This window comes from Peromyscus leucopus, chromosome 17 (genome assembly GCF_004664715.2).
Source record: "Peromyscus leucopus breed LL Stock chromosome 17, UCI_PerLeu_2.1, whole genome shotgun sequence".
NCBI classification, from domain to species: Eukaryota; Metazoa; Chordata; class Mammalia; order Rodentia; family Cricetidae; genus Peromyscus; species Peromyscus leucopus.
In genome coordinates this window covers 34,395,971-34,422,431 of record NC_051077.1, presented here as the reverse complement: position 1 = coordinate 34,422,431, position 26,461 = coordinate 34,395,971, and the positions used below count along the sequence as shown (strand labels likewise).

General features: G+C 36.2%; 1 long non-coding RNA gene across 1 annotated transcript in view; it reads left to right on the top strand.

The window, feature by feature from the left end:
- Positions 1 to 26,461, top strand: part of LOC114699819 — a 1,576,032-nt gene that overhangs the window by 992,316 nt on the left and 557,255 nt on the right. Inside the window, exon 5 of the long non-coding RNA XR_003735587.1 lies at positions 22,864 to 22,931. This is a non-coding gene — a long non-coding RNA (uncharacterized LOC114699819). The remainder of the gene's footprint in view (positions 1 to 22,863; positions 22,932 to 26,461) is intronic.

Sequence of the window (26,461 nt, the reverse complement as noted above, 5' to 3'; positions counted from 1 at the left end):
AATTGTGTTTTTATTCTTGACCAAGACTTTGACATTTACAGCATGTATGAATACATACTACAGTGCCTGCTGCTCATTAGGTATTAATAAGTATTTACTAAAGGATTAAAATGATAATTGAAACAAAATTTCTTTATCTGCCTTGTGTATACCTACTCTTATCACTAAGTTTTCCCTGTTATTAGTTCGTAGGAAACCCAGTGACAAAAAAAAAAAAATAAGAAAAGGGAGATTTGAGTAAAATAATTGAATATCTAAATCTAGTTAGAATAAGGTTTGGATATCTTCTTGTAGGAGTGAACAATAGAAAGCCTGTGAAAAATTTAAAAAAGCACTGATGTGACATTTTAAAAAAACACTAATGTGTGTAAGCACTGAAGATATCTATTTGGAATGTGAATATTTTTACTTGCGGACTCTTGAGTAAAATGCTAACTAATATTGTTTGGCTCCCATTTCTCATCTGCGTGGTAACTGTGCTGTAGGGTTACTATTTGATGTCCTTCCTAAGCCCAAGAATTTACTCAAGCCTGTAAGGGTCTGAGTGAAGAACAAGGAAGGAAATAGAGCAGTAGCAAAGGAAGGGAGAGAAAGAAAAGTGAAAGGAAAGAAAGGCACAGGGAGAAAATGAAGAAAAGAAAATGTGTAAGAAGCAGGAAGAAGGGAGGGAAGACTGTCTCTGTCTCTGTCTCTGTCTCTCTCTCTCTTTCTCTCTCTCTGTGTGTGTGTGTGTGAGTGTGTGTTTGTTTGTGTGTGTGTGTGTGTGTGTGTGTGTGTGTGTGTGTGTGTGTGTATTGTATTATGTAGAAGGAACCTGGTTTTCTAAATGAGTGCCCGAACATTCTGGAAAGATTGTGTGACTTCTACTGACATCCAAAATTTTCAGTGATTCTTGATCACTACCTAGACCTTTGTCCAAGTCCTGGATCTTTAGCTTTCTAAATATTGCAATCAGAGGTTTGGTGTTTGGGAGGACATCATGAAATCACTCATTCATTAGCAGATAATTATTCAAATGTAAACTAACCAATTCTTGTTGGAATACATTACTATCTCTCTGATCAAATATTTTGAACAATATCTATTCATTTGGTATCACTACTCAATAGTATCCCAATTTCATTGTCACCTTGTAAACTTATTTTAAAATATATATTCAGGCCTGTGGAATAACTTGCAACATGCTGAAACATTTTAATACAGCAAAAATAAGCCTCTCTCATTGTCTGCCTTGAAAGATTAATGTAAAGATATGCTTTTTCAAGCTAAATATGTGTGGCATTTATTTCACTTTAGCCAAATTACTATGAAGGATTATATTCTACCAGCTACAACCATGGCAAGTTCATTACCATAATTATCTCATCATTCTGTGCACAGTGATCCTCAAACATGCTTCTCCCAGTGTTTTACAGAGGCAGAATATGAATTCCTAACTGTACCTAAAGGAAACATGACGTTGTGCTTTTTAAAAGCCAAGCCACCTACGGTGTCAAGCTAACAGCTCAAAACTATGGCCCAATTAACTGAGGACACTACAGAGGAGGTCAAAGATGCCATAAAACCCAGTAAAGACACTGAAGCTCAGACCATCAAAAGAACCAGGAGGAATGATGTGGAGTCATAATGATTACCTCATCTAAGAGCATACTCAAGAAAAGTTCCAATTTGTCCTTTATAACGCTTCTTACTTAGTCTAATGACAACTCACTCTTTAGGCTCTCATAAAAAGTGTTCCACAGCATTCTAGGCTTTATCTTTAGGGGTTTTTTTCCCCTCCAGAAGTAAAGCCAATGGGAGTGTAAGGTGGTATATTTTTATTGATTTTTTTTGAAAGTAGAAAACAGAGAAGTTAAATGAAATAAAAATAAATAATAAATCAAAAGTTACCTAATGTGAACCTATCTAGAAGCTCAGCCAGTTGATTTAAATGAAAGCCGATCCATTTGAGATGCCAAGTAGAGGTAAAATAGAAAGTACATTCAGCAGGAGGATGTGGATGGAATATGAGACTCGCAGCTGGAACTACTGTTAATATCTTGAGGTTTAAATTCGCTGAATGGGTAAGATCCATGGCAGAGGTTCACAAAGGGACAGCGACCTATGTTTGAACTGAGGGCTCGCATCTCTTGACCTAAAAATGTCACAGTAATAAATGACTTTTTGAAAGTGGTAAATCATAGCCATTAAACAAACAAATCATTGTATACTGTCAGTTTCTGCTTTGAGGAGCAAAGGCCATTTTCACTATAGCATAAGAAAAACATACGACTTCTTTCCATTTAGAATAGCTAAACAGGATCCACACTTCTTTACTCTCAACTAATTCACCCACTTCTCCTGAGTTTCATGTGTTTTAAGTTTTTAATCTGTGCATGTAATACATACATACATACATATGTACGTACACACATACCTATATATACATACATATATATATACATACATATATATATGAAAGAGAGAGAAAGGAGAATGGAGAATGTATGCACATATATGTATCAATATGGATATGTATGTGCCATGTCTCCTTTGAGGGAGAAAATCACATCTGGTGTCCCTGCCTTCCACCTTGTTTGAGATAGTGTCTTTTGTTATTTGTCTGCTGTGTACACTAGGCTAACTGGCCCACAATTGTCCGAGGATTCTCCTGCTTGCCTCCCATCTTGCTGTAAGAGTGCTGGGATTGTAGGAATATGCCATCACATCAAGCTTCATGTGGGTAATTGGGAACTGAATTTAGCTCCTCATGCTTAAACTGTAAGCACTTGGGTTTATTATTTTATATTTCTCTAGTCTGTGTTTGCTTTTCTGGTTGCATTTTTGTCTATTGTTGCCACTTGTTTTTAACTGAAATATATTCATTGTACAAAGCACTGGGTTTGAAGCTGGGAGTGGTGCCGCACACCTTTAACCCTAGCACTCAGGAGACAGAAGCATGCCAATTTCTGAGTTCAAGGCCAGCCTTGTCTGTGAAATAAGTTCTAGGATAGCCAGGCAAATACAGAGAAACCCTCTATAAAAATGCCTTTAATTCAAGTACTCAGAAGGCAGAGGCAGGTGGATCTCTGTGAGTTTGAGAATAGCCTGATCTATAAAGTAAGTTCCAGGAGCACCAGGACTGGTGCAGAGAGAAACCTTGTCTCAAAACAACAAAAGTGATAGGTTTAATTAGGAAATTTTTATGTATATGCACTATATTTTTTATCATATTCATTGATACCCTACAGCCTCTATTTGTTGCCTTCCCTCTGCCTTCCCTCTCTTGCTGACCTTTCTGCATGAAGGAAAACATGTGATATTTGCCTAAGTCTTTTCCACATAAATTGACCATTCCATTCATAATAGATATTCCTTAGCATGGAAGAATGATTGATAATCATTTTATCGGAGTAGAGATTCTTTCAAATTTTAAACCCAAAGATGGATGCCCCAATGTTACAGAAGAACCTAGGGTAGTCACTGTCATTAGGTAACATTTCATCCTTCTGGGGTATTTGATGGAGTTGAAGACTGGATAGTTATAATTATAGTCTTCCTTAATTATGATAAAAATGTAAATTAGATATAAAACTTTAGACTCACCAAGATAAGATATATAATACAATATTTTCTCTAATTTTGTCAAATACAAATGAACTATATATTGCAAGTGTAATTCTTGATAACTGCTTTTATTGTATGTAATTCTACTATGCTAAAATTAAAAGCCTTCCTTTTTAATTAGACAAAATTGGGAAATGCTGTGGAATAATCCTTCTGTACACTGTGAATATGCATTACTCTCATTGGTTAATAAAAAAGCTGACAGGCCAGTAGCCAGGCAGGAAGTATAGGCAGGAAAGCCAAATGGAGAATATTAGAATAAAGAAGGGCAGAGTCAGAGGAGATGCCAACCAGCCACTGAAGAATGTACATGTAGAAAATGAGGTAGCAAGCCATGAGCCATGTGGTGACGCATAAAGAATATGAGTTTATTTGAGTGTAAGAGTTAGTTAGTAACAAGCCTGAGCTATCTGCTGATAATTTATAAATAAATAAAAAAATTAACCCTCTACCACTACATTATCAAAGAACTTTTTAAATATTCAGAATTCTTAGTTGTTATTTCAATAATACTCAAAAGATATGTACTTACTATATCCCACTTCAAACATCCACTTTCTATCTCCTTCAGCAGTCACTCCTTAGATCATAAAGTTTTATCAAAAAAAATTATTGTAACAATCTTGTCATATTTTCAGATTTTGTCACCAGAGGCAGGTGTAATTTTAAGCCACTCGGGCATGGTGGCTTTCACTTACAATCCCAGCATTCAGATGACTGAGTCAAAGGGATTGATTTCCAGGAGTTGAGGTTAGCCCTGGGGTATATTGTGAGATACTATCTCAAAAATTAAAAAAAAGGTAAAACAATAAAATCACAATATCACATTTCTTTTAGGTATAGTTAGGAGTTCACATTCTGCCTTAGATAACCCTCAGGAGGAATTTGTCACAGCAAATACTATGTACAGACTGTCTAGGTTAGCAATGGATATGTCATTGTCAGAGATGAAAGAGTTCATCCAAAAGTGGCTGAAACAAAATACAGTAAGATTATATATGCATTAAGCAAGAAAGACATCACAACTTTACATTAAACTTCAAAAGCAAGTAATGAGAAATGAAAAAGATAGTATTTTTCCAGCTGTATCTGAGATTAAAAACAGTCCCAAAGTGAGCTGAGTAAAATTATCGTTGTAGGTTTGCATTCCATATTCACAAGTTGGGTGTTGCCACACATTTCCCCATGGGGTGGATGCCATATGAATACCCTCATCATTCTGTTTTTGTTTCTTATTCCAGCTCTGTGTGAATGGCGGCAAGAATTGTACTGCTCTCACTATGGATAGTGGGAATCTCCCACTGCTTATGATTATTGAGGTTCTTTGAGGCAGGACATACAATCTCAGATAAACTGTGCCCCTCCATTACAAGGGCGAGTTGAATATGATCCTGGCCTCACAAGTACCTTATTTTTCGATCCTCAGTGTCTATACTCAATTATTGAGCATTAGAGGTCAGTACTTACATTTCAAAAGCTCTTAAAGCAAACATGTTATTGCCTCCTGTACATTTTGGGCATCAAAACCTTAGAACTCACTTTAAGAGTTTATTACTCTCACCTCTGTTCTTTTGGAACATCATAGCATAATGGAAAATATCCTAATCCAAACTCAGAAGAATCCAACAAAGCAATTCAAAAGGAAAATGCTGAGTTATAAAGAAACAGAATGATTGGTTTTGTTTTCATCAGTAATTTTGTTCCTTCCCTCACACCAATGTCAAAAGCCAGAACGTAGCAATATGTGAACTAAGAACAAGAAGTCAGTCATTATTTTATCATTTAATATTAATTATAATAATCTTAGTCATACTAGCATTATGGAGCTTTCAAATGAATTCCCAAAGAATTTGGATAATAATTTGCCATTTTATTCATGTTCAATTATGTTTAAGTGTTGCCAAGTCCATTTGGCCTTAATCACTATTTATTTCATCAGTATATAGCACTGGTATGCCTGGCTTAGAACAACAATTTGTGCCAGAGTGAGATTGAGCCAACATGGTCTTAGCTTATATTCACACTCAGATAATGTCTATTCAAGCATATCTGTGCTGGCTCCCAATGAAAAGGGGTAAAGTGAAGAGGAAGCCAGGGCCATAGGGATCACCTCTCACTTGTTTACTTAAAATACTTTAGTATCCTCTGTACATATATCATAAAGTCTTTCATATGATTTTCCGAGGCAGGGTAATAGTCCAAGCTCTCTTTCTCTCATGTCTCGAAAATGACCAGTGACTTCAGTCACTGGTTGTTGGTGTTGTTCTTAATGGAATCTGTCAGCCTTATGGCTATGTGATCCATGTTGCTTTTCAGCAGCTATAACATTTTATTTGCATGAGTTCCTTTGTCTGTCATTTCAAAGTTTTGTTTTCCTTTCCACACTTCCCCTGGGGTACTCTTTCAGATCATACCAATTGCTTAGAACTTCTCCATGGGAGATTTGCAAGAGCAGTATAACGCACACAAGGGTTTCCTATTTCTTCATTTCATTAGGTCTTATGGACTTAAGGCAATGACCACCAAGCAGTTAAAAATTAAGTAATACTCATAGAGTGGCTATTTACCCAGAGCCCCGAGTAGTGGCACAATTTAGCAGTCAATGCCAGAGTCAACTACAGTAAATTCAGACGTTATTGAATAGATACAGCCCTTGCTTTCAAATGGACAGTGCTGTAGATGGTGTTTGGATAAGTAGTGATGTTCATAACACTTTTGATACTGCTCAGAAGAAACCTGTAGATGGTATGATTTTATCAAGGACCACCCTGCTAAAGTAAATGCAATCATATTAATCAGAATTCCACTCACGAATTTGGAGTTGTGTCCATAAAGATTTCTGAAGTTTCAAGTAAGAATTCTCCATGTAGGCCATTTAACTGGTTGACACTGTAACAGAATTTTCCAACCATTCCATCTTCTACTTTCTGACTCAATGATTTAATTCAAAGGAAAGAGTGAATTAAGATGGCCTGTGGCAATGTGCTCTCTTTTATCTACCCTATCCATATTGTGCTATTTAAATTGACTATTCTCATACCAGGAACTTGGTTAGCAACTGTGGCCTTTAATATTACGCTGAAAACTGATAATGAATGACTTGAGCAGCTGAGTTTTGGGTTTTGTTCTCATCAAAAGGAAAAGAAGATGCATTCAATCATGACTTGAAAACACATACATAAGTGCTTCTCAGAGCCCCACATTTTCAGGATAACAGTCAGAATAAGAATTTTATATGAAATTATACAGAGTATTTCTGTTATATGCATACTCATATTTGTAACCACACTACATTTGTTCATTAATTTGCTAATAAGAATCAAAAGAACCAATAGTTTGAATTTAAGTTTATTAATGTCTGGTGTCAAGTGCTGCTAAGAGCTGAGTTTACCTCCATGTGCTTTGTTGGTATTGACCTTTTTTCATTCTCTCGATGAATAAATGATGAATATTAGTATCCTCATTTTACATTTGAGTAATTTAAGCTGTTAGTGATTAAAGTGGCTTAATGTCTCACAATGAGGGATTGGCAGGCTAGGGTTTGGTTCTAACTTCAGGGTGGTCCATGTTCTGACCTCTGACACTTTTTTTCCTGTTTCTCTTTAAGTAACCACAGCCATGTGCTTTGTTTTCATTTTCTCAGTCATTCAGAAGTTTACTATAAGATATTTTAAAAAAGTAATTTCCCCAGAAACATAAGAGGCAGATATATGCTCTATGTTTTTTTTCTCCTTCCAAGATTTGCAGGCATTCCTGCTAATGAACTGTAATATAATCACTCTGAGTTAAAGTTCCTGACAAAGATCCTGAGAAAATGGTCTTCACTGACAAAGAATTTGAACATAGTCTCCAAAGAGGAATACATCACAGAATCACCAGGCTTTAACTGTATAGTCCACATGGTATCTGCTTTATGAAAGCTTCCTTATGGAAATCATTGACTGGCAGGTGGACACTGATCGCAGCTACCCTCTGGCTTGCCCTTCCATCATTTCTCTCAGCATGAGGCTTGCCTATACGGTTTTCCTTCTTCACCTCCCTAATCCTGCCTTTCTGCCTCCTTGGACCCGTTCATTGCTTGTCCTTTTTGATATGACCTCCTTGTACCCTGAAACATCTCATCTGGTTCAAAAGCCTCCATTAACTCCATTTCCCTTGCTCCATTCAGCCTGCCAGTAGATTCTGACTGAATCTTTTTCTTTTCTTCTTAGTCTTCTCTCTCACTGACTTGCAACCCTTAGCAAACAGGAAGCCCTTCGTTCTGTTCAAAAACAGAAGCTACAGATGGATTTTAAAGGAGTGTGTCTGTGTCACTGTGATGAAGTAGCATGAACAGGATCCTAATTAATTCTACCTGTAAGTGCAGCAGCTTTCTCAACAGGGCTCAGATTGATCTAAACTATTCCATCCCACTTGTCAAAGAAATTTCTCCTTGGAGAAGCCACCAACAAATATATTTTAAATAAGTCATTGGTTAGCATTGTGATTACCATCTCTGAAAGAGAAAATGCCAACAGTAGTAAGATTTTAGATATTGTGCCTGCTAGAGGGAGATCAGACTGGTGAGGAGTGTCATCCTTAGTCATTGAATGGTACCCAGATGTAGCTTCATTACTATGTGCATACATGAGGACTCTGTTATGGATAGGCATCAGGACTGTCACAGTATCTTTTTTAAAGAAACCCATGTGCTCAGAAAACTAGCAAATGAACATGGTTGCAAAAACTTGCATTATTCTTATAGCATCCAATCCCTAAGATTTTCTAGGCTAGCAACCCTAAAGCTGATACCCACACTAGACACAAATGCTTTATTTTAACATTTTAGTTTATTTCTGTTTCTTAACATTTATCTGATGTTAAATGATGTCTAGGGTGCAAATGTAAAATTAGAACATTTCATTAAAAATAAATTCTCAGAGATATAATTGACATGTGAAAATCAGTAAAGTCGTTCTTAGGCTATTTACATGGCTACCAATACAATGATAGTCTTCCTTGTATCTTTTCCAAAATGAGTATTTGTGAGCTGGCTGACTTCCCAATATCAATACAATCTCTGAGGGGCCAATTATTAAAGTGATCTATTAGAAGCATCATTTACTGATCACAGATAGGAAAGAATTTCCAAGGTGTAATTATGCCATTAACAAATTATCATTATGAAGATGACTTGTTGAAATAATGAGGAAAACTCAATGCTGATATTTTTAGAGCTAGAAGCCTGTATTATGTGAAGAATATTTTCATAATTGAAGGGATTCTTACAAACATAACCTTTGCAACTCTAGTTTTCAGGCACTGAATATAATTTATATTTCTAACCATCTAACATCAATGAAGGAAAAAGAGAAGCTGCAAATTTAATGTTGTGATCAAAATCATTCCAATACAAGCAGGGATGATATATAAGGCAATCCATACTGTATAAAGACTAGCATTACTAAAATTAGTGTTTTTCGTGAAAATGATGTTATTGTAATGCTGTTAATATTAACCATGGAACCTTTTAGGAAGTATATCCCCTCAGCTTCTTATATAGTCCCTATTCCCTTACCACTTGGAATCTCTTTGCAAGGGATGCTTAGATACTATATTAAGCTTCTCTGATCTATCGATTTAGAGATTTTTTTTGTTTTATCTTGTTCTGGATTAAACACAAATAACAATCACTAACTCAAAAGGATTTTGGTTAAACACAAAAATTGTTGGACTCCCTTTTCCATCAGTGACAATAAAATTTACTTTCTACCTATTCCAGACTATGAACTTGAGATGACCCAAGGAAAACAACTTCTGTCTTTCCCACTTTCCATTGCATATGGAAATATGAAAACAAAGTACGATCAATTAAGAATCACAAGTGAATATTAACTTTTAACCTCACCCACTCCAGCTTATCAATTGAGTTCATCTTTGTTAATGTTCTTGTGCTTGCAAACACTCCATATTTAAAATTTGCAAAATATTAAATGTGACACATGATTTTGTTCATAGACAAATGGAATATAGGTATATGAAAGCATATAGCACACAAATACGCACATTTGCATACTCCTGATATTAGTTTTAAATTGGTATTAAATTTTCCTTGCAATAGTATCATATTCTGTGATCCAAGGGAAATTGATGAAGAAGTTTATGATGCAATGCCTTTTGCACTGATACAGGAGTCAGGGCAAATAGGTGTGTGCCTACTTGAGAACAACTTCTCAGTTGTGATTCTTAAGACAAGTCCCTGATCTTCTGTTTGCTTACCCACAAAAGTGTCCTCAGGTGTGTTGGTAAGGGTTTCTCATTCTGTGTGTGATAAAACACCATAACCAAAAGCAATGTGGAGAGGAAAATATTTATTTCTTTTCACAGTTCTTAGGTCCTACACTGTCAGCGACGGAAGTCAGGGCACGAACACAATGGACGGGAACATGGAGGCAAGAACCAAAGCAGAGGCAATGGAGGAGTACTGCTTATCAGCTAACTCCTTGGAGCTTGCTGCATCTGCTTTCTTATCCTATCTAGGACAATGGCCCCACTTGTATCATCTCCTGACAGTGGGCTAGGGGCGGGGCCCTCCGCACCAATCATCAATTAAGAAAAAATGTCCCACATCCTTGCCCACAGACCGAATTTATGGAGGTATTTTTTTTTCCAATTAAGATTCCCTCTTTCAGGCTACATCTAGGTTTTTGTGATGTCAACAAAACCAACCAGGACACCTGTCTCTCTTTTTAACCCCAGAAGGTTTAATAAGATTATATATAATAGTGACTACAGAAATAATTTGAAAAATGAAAAATAGCTGATTATAAACCACAACTCATCATTTATTTTTGTCAGTTTTTGTAGCCAATGAAGTAATACACAAATATTTATGAATCAATTTCAGATTAACATACCTTGAAATTAATTTTGCTTAGATTCATATGCAAATATTGACAGTGATAGTGATTTATGTTTATTTCTTACCAACACAGACAAGCCTGTAAGACTTAACATAAATGTTATTTTAAAAGTGATGTCCAAAATAAGTAGGTTTAAGAAAAGCTGTAATAACATTGAATAATTAGATTGATAATAATATTGATCCACACTTCCTCTAATAATGTCATCAAACATTTTGTAAAAATTAATTAAGCATCACACTTTCCTTATTTGAAAATGAATTAATAATTCATGGAATAATGAGACATGTACAATCAACACCATTAACCGGTTTTTAGGATGAACTTAATCCCTTAGTCTTTTAATTTAATCACTAGAAAATTCTTTCATCTTTTACTGACTGTATTTCAACTATACTCAATTTAATTTTTAATAACTACACCTTGCTTATTATTTACCAACTTAAAATGCCAACTTCCAATATAGCCTGTGGGAGTTCTCTTTTTCCTCTCTGCTTGTTGGCCATGAGTCCAAGAGGGCAAAGAGACAGGAGAGGCAACAGAATGCTTTGTACACGTCCCATGAACACACACGAAGACAGCCCTAGAGGAGACTGCTTTCAGTGAAAAAGCTCAACTTTATTCCAGAGTATAAGGAATATACAGGATTGGGGAGCCTGGGGACAAATCCTAATTGGCATTAAGTGGCACACTCCTATCACAAGGCTTTGTATGTGGCAGTAGTTTCCTATAGCAGAGCTCCTAGTATATATTTTCTTAGCAGGAATCTGTGCCAAGGATAAAGGTAAAGATGAATCAGCATCTGGTTTAGAGACAGGCAGCTGGTTAGAGACAGCTTTCAGATAAGGTCGGTCCTCCATGCCCAGGGACATTCTCCAGATTAGGGCAGGTAGAAGCAGGAAGTTCTTGGATAGAAGGAGTCCCATGTTGCAGAGCTATTGAGATAAGTAGCCATGCCATGGGGAGACTGCAACTAGCAGGACCTTCCAACAATAGTCTTATTTCTATGACTCTATCAAATTTTAAAAGGTAGGGTTAGATATAATGTCTTTCAATTTACAAAAAGAAGATTTACAGACACACAAAAATGATCTACTTTGTTTTGAAGTAGACAAAATTACTTGTAATAATTTGTAAGAAAAATTGGTAATACATTTTAAGTTAAAGAAAACCATAATCTAAAATCTTTAGAATTTGTGTTGATACCTTTGGAGTCCACATTTAGGTAGAACTCATGGGCTCAGTCTTCTCATTTGAAAGGTTTAAGATGGACCAATGAGTGGAAAATTTTTCTTCTTCCAATGTTAAAATGAGGAGGGAGAGGAATGTGTGATTATGGTCACAGGAAGATGCCAGATTATTATTCTCTTAGTCAGCAATGAAGACAAAAGATTAAAATCTGGTGAAATATACATGCTTGCAGATTTCTACAATTTGTATGGATAATGTATTTAGCATACTCTTGGGCTGGGTAGCAGTACAATCTCAGAGGGCTTCCCAGCACCCTCACCAAAATAATAGTAATGATGTTGTAGATGTCGTCCGTAGAATTGCAATAATTGCTCTTAAGGAATAATCAGTTCCTGAACTTGCTATGTTACCTGTGAAAGTACAAAATTATAAATCTCTGGTGAACAATTTCTTTCACTGGGCAAAGCAATAGACTACTTACTTCTGTGAGACTAGGGCTAATAAGACAATGCTGTGCCCAAAAATAATCCTTCTACTAGTGTCTAATCATATCAGTGTCACTGTTACAAACACTGATAAAAAGCAATAGTCATGACAGTGTTCCATGATACATGAACATTTGCAAGCACCTGACACTGTAGTCAATGTAGAGTGAACACATCATTGTTCTTATTGGCCTTACCATCACCATAAGGCAATGTTATTACTTCCATTACACAAATAAGTGTGCTGAGGATAAATGAGAAACTTGTCAAAATCACAGTTTCTAAGTGGCATAATTGTTTAAAAAATGAATTGACTTAAATTCCAATCATTCGATGTCAGATTTTGGAAGAGTTCTTTGTTTTATTAATCCTGATGTAGATGCCCAGACACTGTAATATCAGTGTTACCAAGAGGGGTGGAAGGAGCAGTAGTTATAATTTTAAGCATTATTTTTATACAAAACAGTTGGTTTTGTTGTGGCTTTTTTCAGACACACTCACATAGATTGATAGATAGATAGATAGATAGATAGATAGATAGATAGATAGATAGATACATCACTCTTACCCTTATTATAGTCTCCTGTCCCTCTCAGTGCCATTGGTCTATTTCCATTTGACTGTATATGAAGACAATATTTTATTTTTATAGATGATAGAGGTCAATGACTTGTAAGTTAATAGTTAGCAAATATTTCTTCATACTCTTAAGCCTTCTTCATGACTCTGGTTATTGTTTGCTGTACAGAGCCTTAAATTTTTTATTTTTAATTTTGAGGATATCATACATGTGTACAATGAATTATGATCATATAGCCCTCATTGATCTCTCCCACTTCTCCAAAGTACCATGAACCCAACTTCGTTTCTTTTGTTGTTATTTTATTACCAACCATGTTAGAGCTACCGATATGTACATGTGTAGAGAGTCATATACTGGAGCCTGGAAAATCTACCAGTGGCCACGTCCTTAAGAAAGAATGATTCTCTTTCTCCTAGTAATAATCTATTGCCAATAGTTTCTTAGTGAGGGGGTGGTGCCTGGAAATCATGGTACTCTGCTGGGATTTGGGGTGTTTTGTTTTTCTGCAAGTAGTGTGAAGGTAAACAAAGCTGCCATGAGTTCCAGTTTGTGGCTCTTGGACCATGTACATGAGACCACATTTCTCAAAACTCCTCCCCTTTCTTTGGCTTTCTCATTTTCACCACTTCCTCTTCCAAGCTGTTCCTTGAGTTTTGGGAGTGGTGAGTTCTGTTTAGGTAAGCACTAAGTCATAGTAATTTTATATCTTAATGCTATTCCTTTCTCAATTCTTCCATTATTTCCCATGATTTTGAAAATCTTATTTTCAGAAAGTCCCTTGCCACTGTCTATATCTTTAAATATTTACCTATTTTCTTCTACTATTTTTAAAGTTTCTGCTATTTAGTTATGGTATTTTATTTGCTTGAATTGATCAATAGTGCTAATTTGTGTCTTATTTCATTCTTGTATGTGTGGATATCTATTTTTCCCAAAATCCATTGTTGAAGATGTTGTCTTTTATCCAGTGTATACTTTGGGGCACCTCTGTTGGGTCTATTTCTTGTTCCTATATTTTATTCCTTTAGTCTACATGCTATTTTTATAAATTGTAGTTCAGAAGTATAATTTTAAAAGCAGGTATTGAAATACTTCCAGCATTTCTTTCTTAATTTCTGAGTAAATTTTCTTTTCCATAATTTTAACTGGAAAACTGTAGCATTCTTGAGGAATATTTCTTTTTTTATTATTAAGATTTTTTTATTCATTTCACATACCAGTCACAGATCGCCATCTTCCATCCTCCCACCTCCAGCCTCACTGCCCCCCCAACGTACCCCCCATTCCCTCCTACAAGAAAGTAAGTAGAGTACTTCTTAGGATAGTTGATGCTTTGGGTGGAGGGTGGAGAAATAGCCACAAGGTAAAGCAGTCTCATAAGATCTTTGGTTGTAAGACTACCAGGAATCATAAAAGAAAAGCAAATATGTGTTAAATATATACAAGCAGTATCCTAAGACTAAGCAACCCATATATCCAAGAAGAAAGTTATTTACTGAGTTAATGCAAATTTCTTTGAAGATCAATAAGAATAAATAATTTGCTTGATGTACGCATAGACAGTTGTAAACAGACAATTCAAGAGAAAAATAAGAAGCTATACTTCTTGCTATGTAGGATTCTCATTATGACATGAAGTGGGAAGAAAGAAAAGGAAAATTAAAGATCACTCACATTTGTCTAAAATTAAAATAGCAAGAATAGAAATAGACAGACACAACCTTTTTGGGTATATATACACAGGTCAACTACTTTACTTAATGATATGTAGAAAAATTAAAGATATGTCTAACATACAAACTCACTATTACACCTTTTTATTTTTCCTCTCAAACAAATGAGAATGTAATACTATTTAAGTTATGAATTATATCTCTGCTTACTAATATGAATGTTTTCAAATGTCCTTACCTCCTTATAGGTAAGTAGGCATCCATTGGTATGGCTAGTTTGACTGATTATATGAAAGATGGAAAGTACTTATTTAACAAAGCATTAACAAATGAATGAACAAAATATCAATGTGAATAACCTTAAAATTAACATTAAGCAAAAAAAATCAATTTGGAATATATGTAATTTTAGAAATATTGATTTAAATTTCAGAACACAAATACCATACATTCCTTACAGAGGTAATTATGTACATATAAATTTGCATATGTATAACAATATTTAATTTTAATAACTATCAAAATACAGTAAGGACTAATGTATTCAGGAAAGAAGCTATCTCTGTTATAAGAGTAGAGGATATAAGATCAGAAAACACAACTATAACTACACACTTATGGACCATTTTTTAATCTCATAATATAAAATGTTATGAGATTTTGAGCTGTGGACAGCATCTGTTGATCTATCTCTCTGCAGGAAATATTTTATGATAAAATTATTTAATAAGACTGCTCAGTGTACTCATATTAAACCCATGTAGCAACTCTGTAGAAAAATTTGTTTCAAAATAAAGTACAGTAATTTTTTAATCCTTTGATTTTTCTGTAGGTTAGTAAATTTAATTCTGTACTGATTGTCAACTATTCAATTCAAATTCTGTCTGTTGAAAATATCAGTATAATGTGTGATTAAAGAACACTGAACTATACCATACTATGTACATTGAACTATACCATCACTATATACTAGAATCATTCAGGATCTGACATTTACCTCAGACAGTAATTGATTAATAAGCATCTGTGTGCATATGACATTGCACTAGCTAAGGCACAACACTCTTCTTTCACGGTCCCTGCCTTTGAGAAGCTTATGTTCAAAGAGCCTTTCAATTTGGCAACAGATTTTAATACACAATTGCCATTATTTCTTACCGACTCTTTGGCATATGTGAACTTTCCTTTTATTGCATATACTGTTCTGGACAAGAGGGAATCTTCTTTGATATTTTCTGAAACCCTAAGTATGGCATTTACACTTCATAAATAATAAAAATCACCTCAATGTTTAACCTCTCATTATAGTTCCTCTCAGCTATTATATTCATCTCTTTATGATTTGCCTCTAATTTATTTTAATGTCTTTAATGACTACTTTAATTAAATAAAACAATTCTCCATGGCTATGATTATAGATTATGCTAAGAATAATATATATATATATATACACATATATAATAAAATTACATATGTTTGTGACTTTAGATACAAACAGCTATTTAATCCTTATCAGTGACATCAGTGTGGGTGCAATTAGCACAGTTTGCAGCCACTTCATAATTCAGAAGAATGTGATCATTCAGTTGGAAGCACATTTGACAGAAACTCCATAGTCATGAAAGTAAAAGCTTGCAAGATCACCCACTAGGATGGAGAAGCTGTGAGTCTTTCATTGGTGCTATTGAATACTAATGTCAAGGTCAGGATGCTGTAATTTCAGGCTGCCAAAATATTGCTGGAAATGATATACCAGAAGATGTTTAAGAAGGCAAAGAAACAGAACTTGGGAAAAAGAACTTTCTCAGCATGTAGTTTGATATGTCTCTTTACCCCTGGAAGACAAATCTTCACTTGATCATTGTTTTACAACAAAATCTTCTGCAGATTCCCCTCCATAATGCTTCCCATAGTCATCTTTTTTATTCTTTTGTCTTCTGTGTTATTAAACCTCTATCTTGGATAAGAATGGCAATGATTGTAAAAAGAAATCTATTCCTTGGAAACTCTGATTTTTTTTTTTTTAAAGAAATTCTGTTTTTGCAAAGCTATATCCACCCCCACTTCTAACAAATGCCACCACCAGTGGGCTGTAAGATACATTTAATTCTATTACCATTTTATCAAAATGTCCTATCAGACATAAGTTTCTCTTTCCTCAGAGTGAAGATATAAGAATATAATAATTTGAGGCAGTTTGAAATTATTTTGAAGTTCCTAGACAGCAGCTTGCTCTAATTAAAGAATATTTACTATATCATCACCTAATGTCTCCTATGTATGAAAATTTTGTGGTTTGTTAGGTTTTGCAGATTGTGTGTGTGTGTGTGTGTGTGTGTGTGTGTGTGTGTTGTGTCTGTTGTTTGAACCCTGTTATCATTCCCTGAAACAGCTAATTGCGTTAACTGTCACTGTTTTAGGTGAAATCTGAGGTCCTGATTAGTAGTCGATTTTCTAAAAATTGAAAGCACACAGGATGAGAGCAACTTGGTCCTGAAGCCAAACTCATGGGAAGCCCCCCATCATCTTACACTGTAACATATCACACAATGATTTTAAAACCTGGCACTCCAAAATAGTCTCTAATTGATTTTTTTCTCTTATTCATTAAAAATGAATCAAGAGCAAAATAATAGACACAATTCAGCACACACTTCTTTCATTTTTTTTTGTATTTTCTGAAAATTTCCAGAGTCCATTCTCTCAGAAATAAAACTCCCAAACTCAGCTTTGCCCTCATCTGACTGATTTCACAAACATAAATATGTCAATGAGCTATACCAAACAATAGCCCAGTGGGATTGCTTTCCACATTCCAGATACATTTTGAAAGATGTCTAAAATGACATGTTTGCTGTAAAATATACATGGCCGGGTGAACTTCCCCAGTTTTATCTTGCGCCTCAGTAACTCGAAAGAGAAAATGAAATCTTTTCCTCTGCGTCAGACATGTTTTAAAAATATTTGAATCTCTCTTTTAAATTTTCCCTAGCCTTTATAAGCATACTGGATACTTGTTTTAAAAGTTTCTAATTTTAACCTATTATTATTAGAGGCCCGCCACACAAGACTCAGAAGCTTGAAGCCATCACCTTTTTAAGTGTGTTGTGGTAGATGTTTTAACTGAATCGATTCAGTCTAAATTAGACCACGGCTAGGCTTGGCTTTAAAAACAATTTATCAGCTTTCTACAGAGCTTTAAATCTTATGAGATGGTAATGTAGACAGCACTAGAAAGTATTCTCAATGTTAAGCAATCTTTTATGATTTGGGTATAAAATCAAAAATGACATTCTATTTTAAGTGACGGATAAAATGGCCTTGGAAACCAGGGGGACGACAGCAGTGTGACAGGTTGGACCCGAAATACACAAGGCGAAGGTGACAAGAGTAGAGCGTATTCAAAGGTTAGCCCCTTTCCAAGAAGGATATAAACCACAGGACTTAAAGAAAAATGTAAGTTGAAAGCTCAGTGGAGGCAGCATTTTTTCCTCTGTGATGCCGATCCCTGAATCTACAAGCTACTCTCTGGCTTTGTTTTTCTTTTTCTTTTTTCCATGTAGAGTGTTTGTGCTAGTCATGAATGGTATTAATTAGACAGTCCTGGAGCAGTTATAAGGAATAAATCAGGCCGTAGAAACAATACTGGAAGTTCATTAATAAGTAAAATAAATCCCTGCTTTCAGGAAGCTCATTGTCTAAGGGGAAAAATGGTTCAACTAAAGAATCAAGGACAATGTGACATCGCTATACTCCATATCTCCCTTCATACTCCCTTGGCACACTCTCTACAGCCTATGAAGAATAGAGGCATGTTAGATATTACAAGGGTACAAAAATAACAAAAATAAAATAATAAACATAGCTCTTATGTAAGACACAGAGTCAGTATGGTTCTCACCTTTTAGTCTTGGGTAATCCTGAAGTCCACCAAAGCTGTGTGAAACAGGAGAGGTGAGATTTGTGTGATGAGTTTTCATATGGCATGGATCTCTTTTCTCCTGGGAATGCTATGCTCCAACAGGCTGAAGTGGCTTCTATGTTAAAGGGGTCTTCCTCTTCCTGGCATCATTTCCAATATCTGTGTTTCTTGCCTTGCAACAAAGCTCACAATATGGTTCATTGTGCTTCTACAGGTGGTGGGCAGTGCCCCTCTCTGTCTGGCAGGCTCATAAATACCAGGGTATTGCTAGAGTTCTGACATTCAGTAACTCACATGTGGTTCACACAAACTTGATGGAATTTTTGGCTCTACCATCCTCTCATTTTTTCCATATTTAATATGAGAAAGACACTTAAGGAATTGCTCAGCATCCTTAGTCATCAGGGAAATGCAAATCAAAACAACTCTGAGATACCATCTTACACCTGTCAGAATGGCTATGATAAAAAACACTGAAGACAGCTTATGTTGGAGAGGATGTGGAGCAAGGGGAATACAAGTTGGGAGTGCAAACTTCTACAGCCACTTTGGAAATCAGTATGGCAGTTTCTCAGAAAATTAGGAATCAATCTACCTCAAGACCCAATGATACCTTCTTGGGCATATACCCAAGGAATGCTCAGTCATACCACAAGGACACTTGTTCAGCTATGTTCATAGCAGCATTATTTGTAATAGCCAGAGCCTGGAAACAACCTAGATGTTCCTCAAACAAAGAATGGATTAAGAAAATGTGGTACATATACATAATGGAATACTACTCAGCAGTAAACAACAATGACATCATGAAATTTACAGGCTAATGGATGGAACTAGAAAATATCCTCCTGAGTGTGGTAACCCAGACTCAGAAAGACAAACATGGTATGCATTCACTCATAAGTGGATATTAGAAGTAAAGTAAAGGATAACCAGACTACAACCCACAATTTCAGAGAAGCTACGTAGCAAAGAGGACCCTAAGAGGGACACATAGATAGCCCTGGGGAGGGGAAATAGATGAGATCTCCTGGGGAATGGGATGTTTGAACAGGAATGGGGTAGAGTGGGAGAGCAATGAGAGAGATAGCTCCATAGAGGCAGACATCATGGGGATAGGGAGAAACCTGGTGCTAGGGAAGTTCCCAGGAATCCACAGGATGACCCCTGCTTAGACTACTGGCAAGGGTGGGAGGGAGTACCTGACATGGCTTACCTCCGCAATCAGATTACAGTGAGAACTAAGGGAAATGAAACTACAAGTCCTGTTCCCTAAGAGCACCAGACATACATACCAGCTTTCTGTCTTTCCTATTCCCTCTCCTCGAGTCATTTTAAATTTTTTGAGAACTTCATACATGTGCCCCAAATCTTCATCACCCCTACCTCTACTTCCCTGCTCTGATTCTTCCCATGCATCACCATTCTCCCATGGCTTCTTCCTCTTTACTTGCTATTGTTACATTTTACATACATATGCACATTCATGTGCATGCACGTGCGTACACACACACACACACACACACACACACACACACATACACACTCATGCATACATGGGCAAGCATCTAAGTAAAGGGGACTGTGTTAATTTATCATTATTTTTATGCACATGTGTCCCTGGGTGACCACTTTGAATCTGACAACCTACACAGAGGATTCTTCTGCATCTCTTAGCTGTAAATGACTACTGAGTACAAACTTGTGTAATTTTCCCTGTCTGTGTTAGCCAGGCAACCGGTGTTGTCCATATGCAGCCTTACTAGGGAAACCTTTTATTGAAATATTGTCAGCAGGTTACTCTGTTGTTTCTGGGAGGCACTATCTAGCAACATGTGCCCTGGTCCTCTGACTCTTAAATGTTCTTTTGATTTCTTATGCAACTTCTCGAGAGCCACCTCATTTTCAAACTACAGGCAAGAATGGAGGAGATTTATTTAGGTTGCAGAAGAGAATACAAGTAATGTAAAAGAAAATAATCTCCAAATAAGTCACCACGAACTGAAATTATCTGTGATTACAAGGCCAGAGCATTGCTCCAAGAAAATGCAAGTAATATATTTAGTGCATAGCAAGGACTTAATGCATATCTGCTACTGCATGGATGTGATTTATAGTTGTTGTGTGTTAGAAGTAGAATGGAATAGCTAATTGCTCAAGGGTTGGATGAAACAATACAAGCAAAGCACTTATGGAGGGATGATGCTCAATTACTATTAGCTGGTATTAGTTGGGATTTTACTGCAGGATAAAGCTTGTACAAACACCCTTCCATGGCAGTCTTTGCTTCACTTTATGAAGCCACTGAAGTCATTGTGACATAGGCACAGTAATGGAAGTCGTCTGCAAAAGGACCCTTGGGCAACTCAAGCTCTTTAGTTCCTCAGGTGATTATCACCTTCAACAGAACCAGAAAGAGAAAGCAAAACAGAATAGTATTCAAATTTTGTGCTATTTTTAAATCTTCATAAGCATGCTTTTCACACTTAACACTTAGGATTCTACAGTTTGGCCAGAGTTTCCCAGGGCTTCATTAGTGATAATTAAAATATCATATTTAATGTCTTAAATGTTCTCAACTCCTGTGGATTTATTTCACACACGTTATGTTAGTTATGCAACAAGCAATCATTTATTGGGCATTTGTGCATATAGATGTTGTATATAAATAAATAACATTATAGCTTCATATATTTTATGAGAAATTGCAAAGAGAATGTCAGCTATATTTGCTTTTAGGGTTATGACTTGTAAACATTAAAGCGAAATTAGAAAGTTCAAGGTTTGTGTCAAGACCAGGAGGAACCACAGGCATGGTCACTGTGACTAAGCATAAACAAACTCATAAACTAATTCACTTTAACTTTCCGCTTTCATCTCCAACTCAAAACACTAAAGATGTGCCTCAAGATTACTTTTGTATAGTAAAATATTCCAAAGAAAAGTCTACAGAAAGCTGGGCTATGGGCATAAATGTCCTCATTATTTCTTAATGAGGACATTTAGCTGAACAGCTCCCTACATGCAGGACTTTCCAAAGCAATGTGAATGAAGTCCTCAAAATGTCTCTAGTACTACATACATTGTTTGGGATGCCAAATAAATTAATAAAAGACCCTCTTTTATGAAAGTAGTAACCACCTTATTGTGGTGGAGTATTGCTTGATCACCTTTTTATTAGGACGTAGCTTAAGCTAGCTAATGAAATCCAAGCATTACCATGTCTAATGGGGAACAGTGGTAGCAGCTAGAAAATCTAGTTGCTTGTCTTTTTTTTTTTTATTTTATTTTTCTCTCAAGGCTGATGTTTGCTTCTTGAATCATAAAATTTGAGAAATACATGTTGACATTCTGCATTCGCACTGTGGCCATAGGCTGGAGATCACCGTAATTGTCAGTGACAGACATTCCTTTGCAAAGCTAAGTTCTCACCTAATTTGTGTGAAGCAATCCCCAATGAGTGTCCCAGCAACAGCCAGCACATGTGAAATGTTGCTTTCAAATTGCGTGCATGTGCCAAAATCTGAAAGAAAAAGAATTCGTGGAAATGACATCTGCAATGGAAAAATAATAAGAGTAAATAAATGTACATATCCTTAAAAAACAGCTTTCTGATTTTCTGGAAGTTGTTTGGAGCAGTGGATTTTTAATCAGAAAGGATGACTTGATCACTCTTCCTGTGCAGTTCAGCTGCAGGGCTACAGCAAGGTCAGATCATACACAGACATGCCAGCACACAGCAGAGTGTGGATGGTAAACTTCTTTGTGTCTCAGAACTTATTATACATAATTTGACTAGCTTACATGACATTGACCAAGACTTGGACGATTTACCAACAGGGATTTATTTAAGGAGAGATGGCCATAGCTATGCCGTCGCCGTGTTTGCCAAGTGCTCATTTAATACTATGAGGTATAGCTGGCCGTCGTGTGCTACAGAGGAAAACTACATGAGTAGATACGAGCCAAGTAAGGCTGGAGCTGTGTTCTGTATATAAACTGGCTGGTTCCACAGTTTGTATTCTTATGGACTATATAATATGAGAGACATCTAGTTAGTTAATTACACTTGACATGACCACTCAAACACTGCTAACTAGCATTCTTTGATGTTATCATCATTGTTCATATTGTATTTGCACCATAGACTGTTATCAACACTCTCAAAATTTCCTTTCAGTGGATAATTTCTTTTTAAGTATGTATAGCACCTTGGATCATGAGAACACCTCAACAGAAATGATTTCCCCTTCACTGTAAAGCATTCAGATATTAATTGTGTGGACAATATCTTCAGCTACTCCCTTCCCTTTTCCCATGCTATTATTTGATTTAAAAAAAATGTAATTATGTAATTGGATAAATGGTCTGGACAGTTGTTTATTTTTAAGATTCAACTCAAAAGCTTTTGCTTCCCTTGGCTTACTATGCCTAATTCATTGTGACAGCTTTACTGAGAATGTGAAACTTACAAGTGCCCCCTTTTCCAACTTTGCCGCAGGGAGTAGGAGGTGTAGGGACTGCCTGCTACACTCAGTGGACCTGCCTTTGACCTGCATCTGCATCTGGGTATGTAATGAAAATTCATGAGCTGCCTCTTTCTTTGAAAGTGAGCTGCATCTTGAAGCTCCTCTTTGTGAATTACGCAGGAAGGAAACTTCCCTGGAGTCTAGGGGTAGAGGACACAATGACCTGCAATAAGTCAGGAGAGAAAAGGTGCCGTCCTCACAGAAGGTGCAGCACCTAATCCACAGCAGCCCTGTTGAGGCCCTGTTCTGGGCACTGCCCACACTGTCCACTCAATAAGAACTCCAAGAGGGCAGCCTTGTGTCTATATATTCTGTCTCATTTACTACCGCTCAGAAAGAGCATCAGAATTTTTCTTTTTTTTTTTTCTTTCTTTCAATCTCATAGTGTTAGTTCAATGGATCTACCTATATCAAGGATGCAAGTTAATCAACTTACAAAGAACAATGTTTTACATGGACTCATAGCTTCAGAGGCCTCAGCCTGTTATTTATTGGCCTCCCTGCTGTTGTACACACAGGCTTAGGGCAGAAAAAAAATTCATGAAAGTGTGGTCAAAACTAAAGAGAGAAAGAGCGAAACACACACACACACACACAGAAGAGGGGGGGGGGGGGAGATTTGCTACAAGGTTAAATTTAAAAGTCCATTTTCAAAATGCCACTGACGAATTCTAAAGCACTGATTATCTTTTTAGTTCTTAGATGAATTTCACGGAGCATGAATTTAGCCACTATATGCTGAACAAACTCTGTGCACTCTGTACATGCGGGCTTGTGAACCGGCCATGCCTCCTTCCAAACACCTGCACCCCTGTTAAATAAAACCCATTTCCCAGTATGCAGCCCCTCCTTACTCTCCTTAACCCTCATTCATGTGGCTATGCACCGCTTTCCTATGGATTCATTCATTCTGAATCCTCCATATAAATGGAATTACGATGTGCTACCTTCCACATTTGCCTCCTTCATCTTAGTGAGATTCATCCATGTTATGGCTTGTACTGTACGTTAATCCTCTCTATGCCTGAATAATATCCCATCGTAAATTTATGAAATACCCTCCCTGTAAACCCCACGGTTTGTTTTTTCTTTCTTCCATTAATAGCATGATGTTTGTTTCTGTTAGCCACTTTGAATGTACGTCTGTGAAAACACACGCTTGTATATTATCTATCCAATGCTCATTTTCAGTTTTGACGAGTACATACCTAAGAATGGAATTGTAAAATCAGTAGATTAGCTAATTGTTCAGATGGTGCCATTTTTTCATTAATTAGTATAATCCTAGATAACTGAGTCTGTCTCATAGGTGGCTTTTCTTGTGCTATTTCCTGGATACAGTAGTCTTCTTTCCACGTATTGTTGTATAAAGTTATTTTAGTCACCACTTTGTGAGCCTTAGAATGTTCTGGGTATCCTCACACTCCATTCTTACTTCATAATGCCAATCTTCATATCATGGGAAGAGAAAATATGTCTAATAGGAAATACTGTACTACTAATATGTTTTTTTTTAACTTGGTCATGGACCAAACATGTATAAATTACTCCAGACTATCCTGCACACTGGCATATATAAGTCAAGGACACAGACTTGGTCTCTCCCCACACAGAGTTTGTTTTCTCAAAATCAAATAGGAAGAGTGAAATTTTACTATTATGATTATTATCTGATATTTAAAAGCTAAAATTGCATCACTTATTTTTTGAGACAGGGTTTCTCTGTGTAGTTTTGATGCCTGTCCTAGATCTTGCTCTGTAGCCCAGGCTGGCCTCAAACTCACAGAGATCCTCCTGGCTTTGCCTTCCGAGTGCTGGGATTAAAGGCATGCACCACTGCCGCCTGCCATATCACTGTATTTTTGAAGTGGGGCAAAGTGTCTCTATTTACTTTGGGTAATAATCACCTTTGTCTTTTTTGCTCAGTCTGCTTCCTTACCCAGTTGGTTCCAAACTCTGGTCACCGATGTGGTAGTCAGAAAATTCACTGCAAAGTATTTGTGATTTCAAAGATGTCCAATCACAAACATGCAATGTGGTTGTCTTGTAAACTGAGTCACTCAATGGAGCAGTATGTGTATTTCTATCACCACTTTTATCCCCCAAACATCACATCACCTACAAAAAGTGTGTTTCTGTTTTTTAAAACCATGAACATCCATTTTGTTTGAGGCATAAGTTTTATATATATATGCAATTTCAGTAAGTACTTTAAATTTTATTTCAAATCAAATAAATAATTCCATACCGAAACAGTGACATGTTTAGAGTTAGGAAATGTCATTTGCTTTAATGGTGTTAAAAACCTATTATAAGGGTGCAGAATGAATACATCTAAAAGAGTTATCTAAGTAAAATAGAAAATAAATATGAGTTTATCAATGTTATAGATAGATATCAAGGACCAATAGGAATAGGAGGTTTTAGTCTCTGGGATTCAGTAGGATGTTGCAGCTATAGAAAAGGTATCTGCATCATCATCCAGGGGAATGAGACATAATCATTTTCTGAAGAAATGTCATCTGTAGGCAGCATCTATCACATAATTTCATAGGTGTCCACAATTTCAATGGAAGTTTGATGAAATATCCATGGAGTCTATGTTGCTAGAACAGTGGTCTTCAGTCTTCCTAATGCTGGGACCCTTTAATACAGTTCCTGTTGTGGTGACACCACCCCCCCCATCATAAACTAATTTCGTTGTGACTTCATAACTGTAATTTTGCTACTGTTATGAATCGTAATGTCATTATCTGATATGCTGAATATCTGACATTTGATCCTGCAGGGGTCTTGACCCACAGATTGAGAACCACTGCTCTAAAACTTAGAAAGAAAATATATGTCAGACTCTACCATGTAATTGCTCTGATATGAATACCATTCCATTAGGATCCATAGATGGCTTAGTGGGTAAAGATGCATACCACTGAGCCTGAGGACCTTTGTTCCATTCCCAGAACCCACATGATAGGACAAGGCAGACTCCTGAAAGTTGTCCTCTGACTTCCACATGTGAATGTTGGCACACACACACACACACACACACACACACACACACACACACACACACACACACACACACGTAATAATGTTAGTTTAAAAAGAAGAACATACCATTTGATTAAAGCATTTCAAAGTTAATAAAGATAGACTTTTTTAAAAAAAAAAATCTAGATCCTAAAATTAAGAGTAAACTGGTTTTCAGTACATAGAGAGTATACTATAGAGTATCTGTGTAGAAATAAAAAAGTTCATATTTATATATTTGGTCAGCAAACCTTATTTATTGGTTTTTGACTTTATTTCAAAATTTGAATAAAAATTAGGTAACAGTGTAAAACAAAATTTCCTCATCTAAATCTCTTTCCTTTTTTTAAAATTTAATGTATTGTTTCAAGGAAAAATATTACCAAATATTTCTACCCTCAAGTTTGGGTGACATTCTATGTTTGCAAAACTACTCGTACCCCAACATATCTTTATGTGTTGTAAATAAATTTTTTCATTCAATGAATCAATTTAATATGCGAGAGCAAAATTGGTTTCTTTGAAAAAAAATCTGCCATA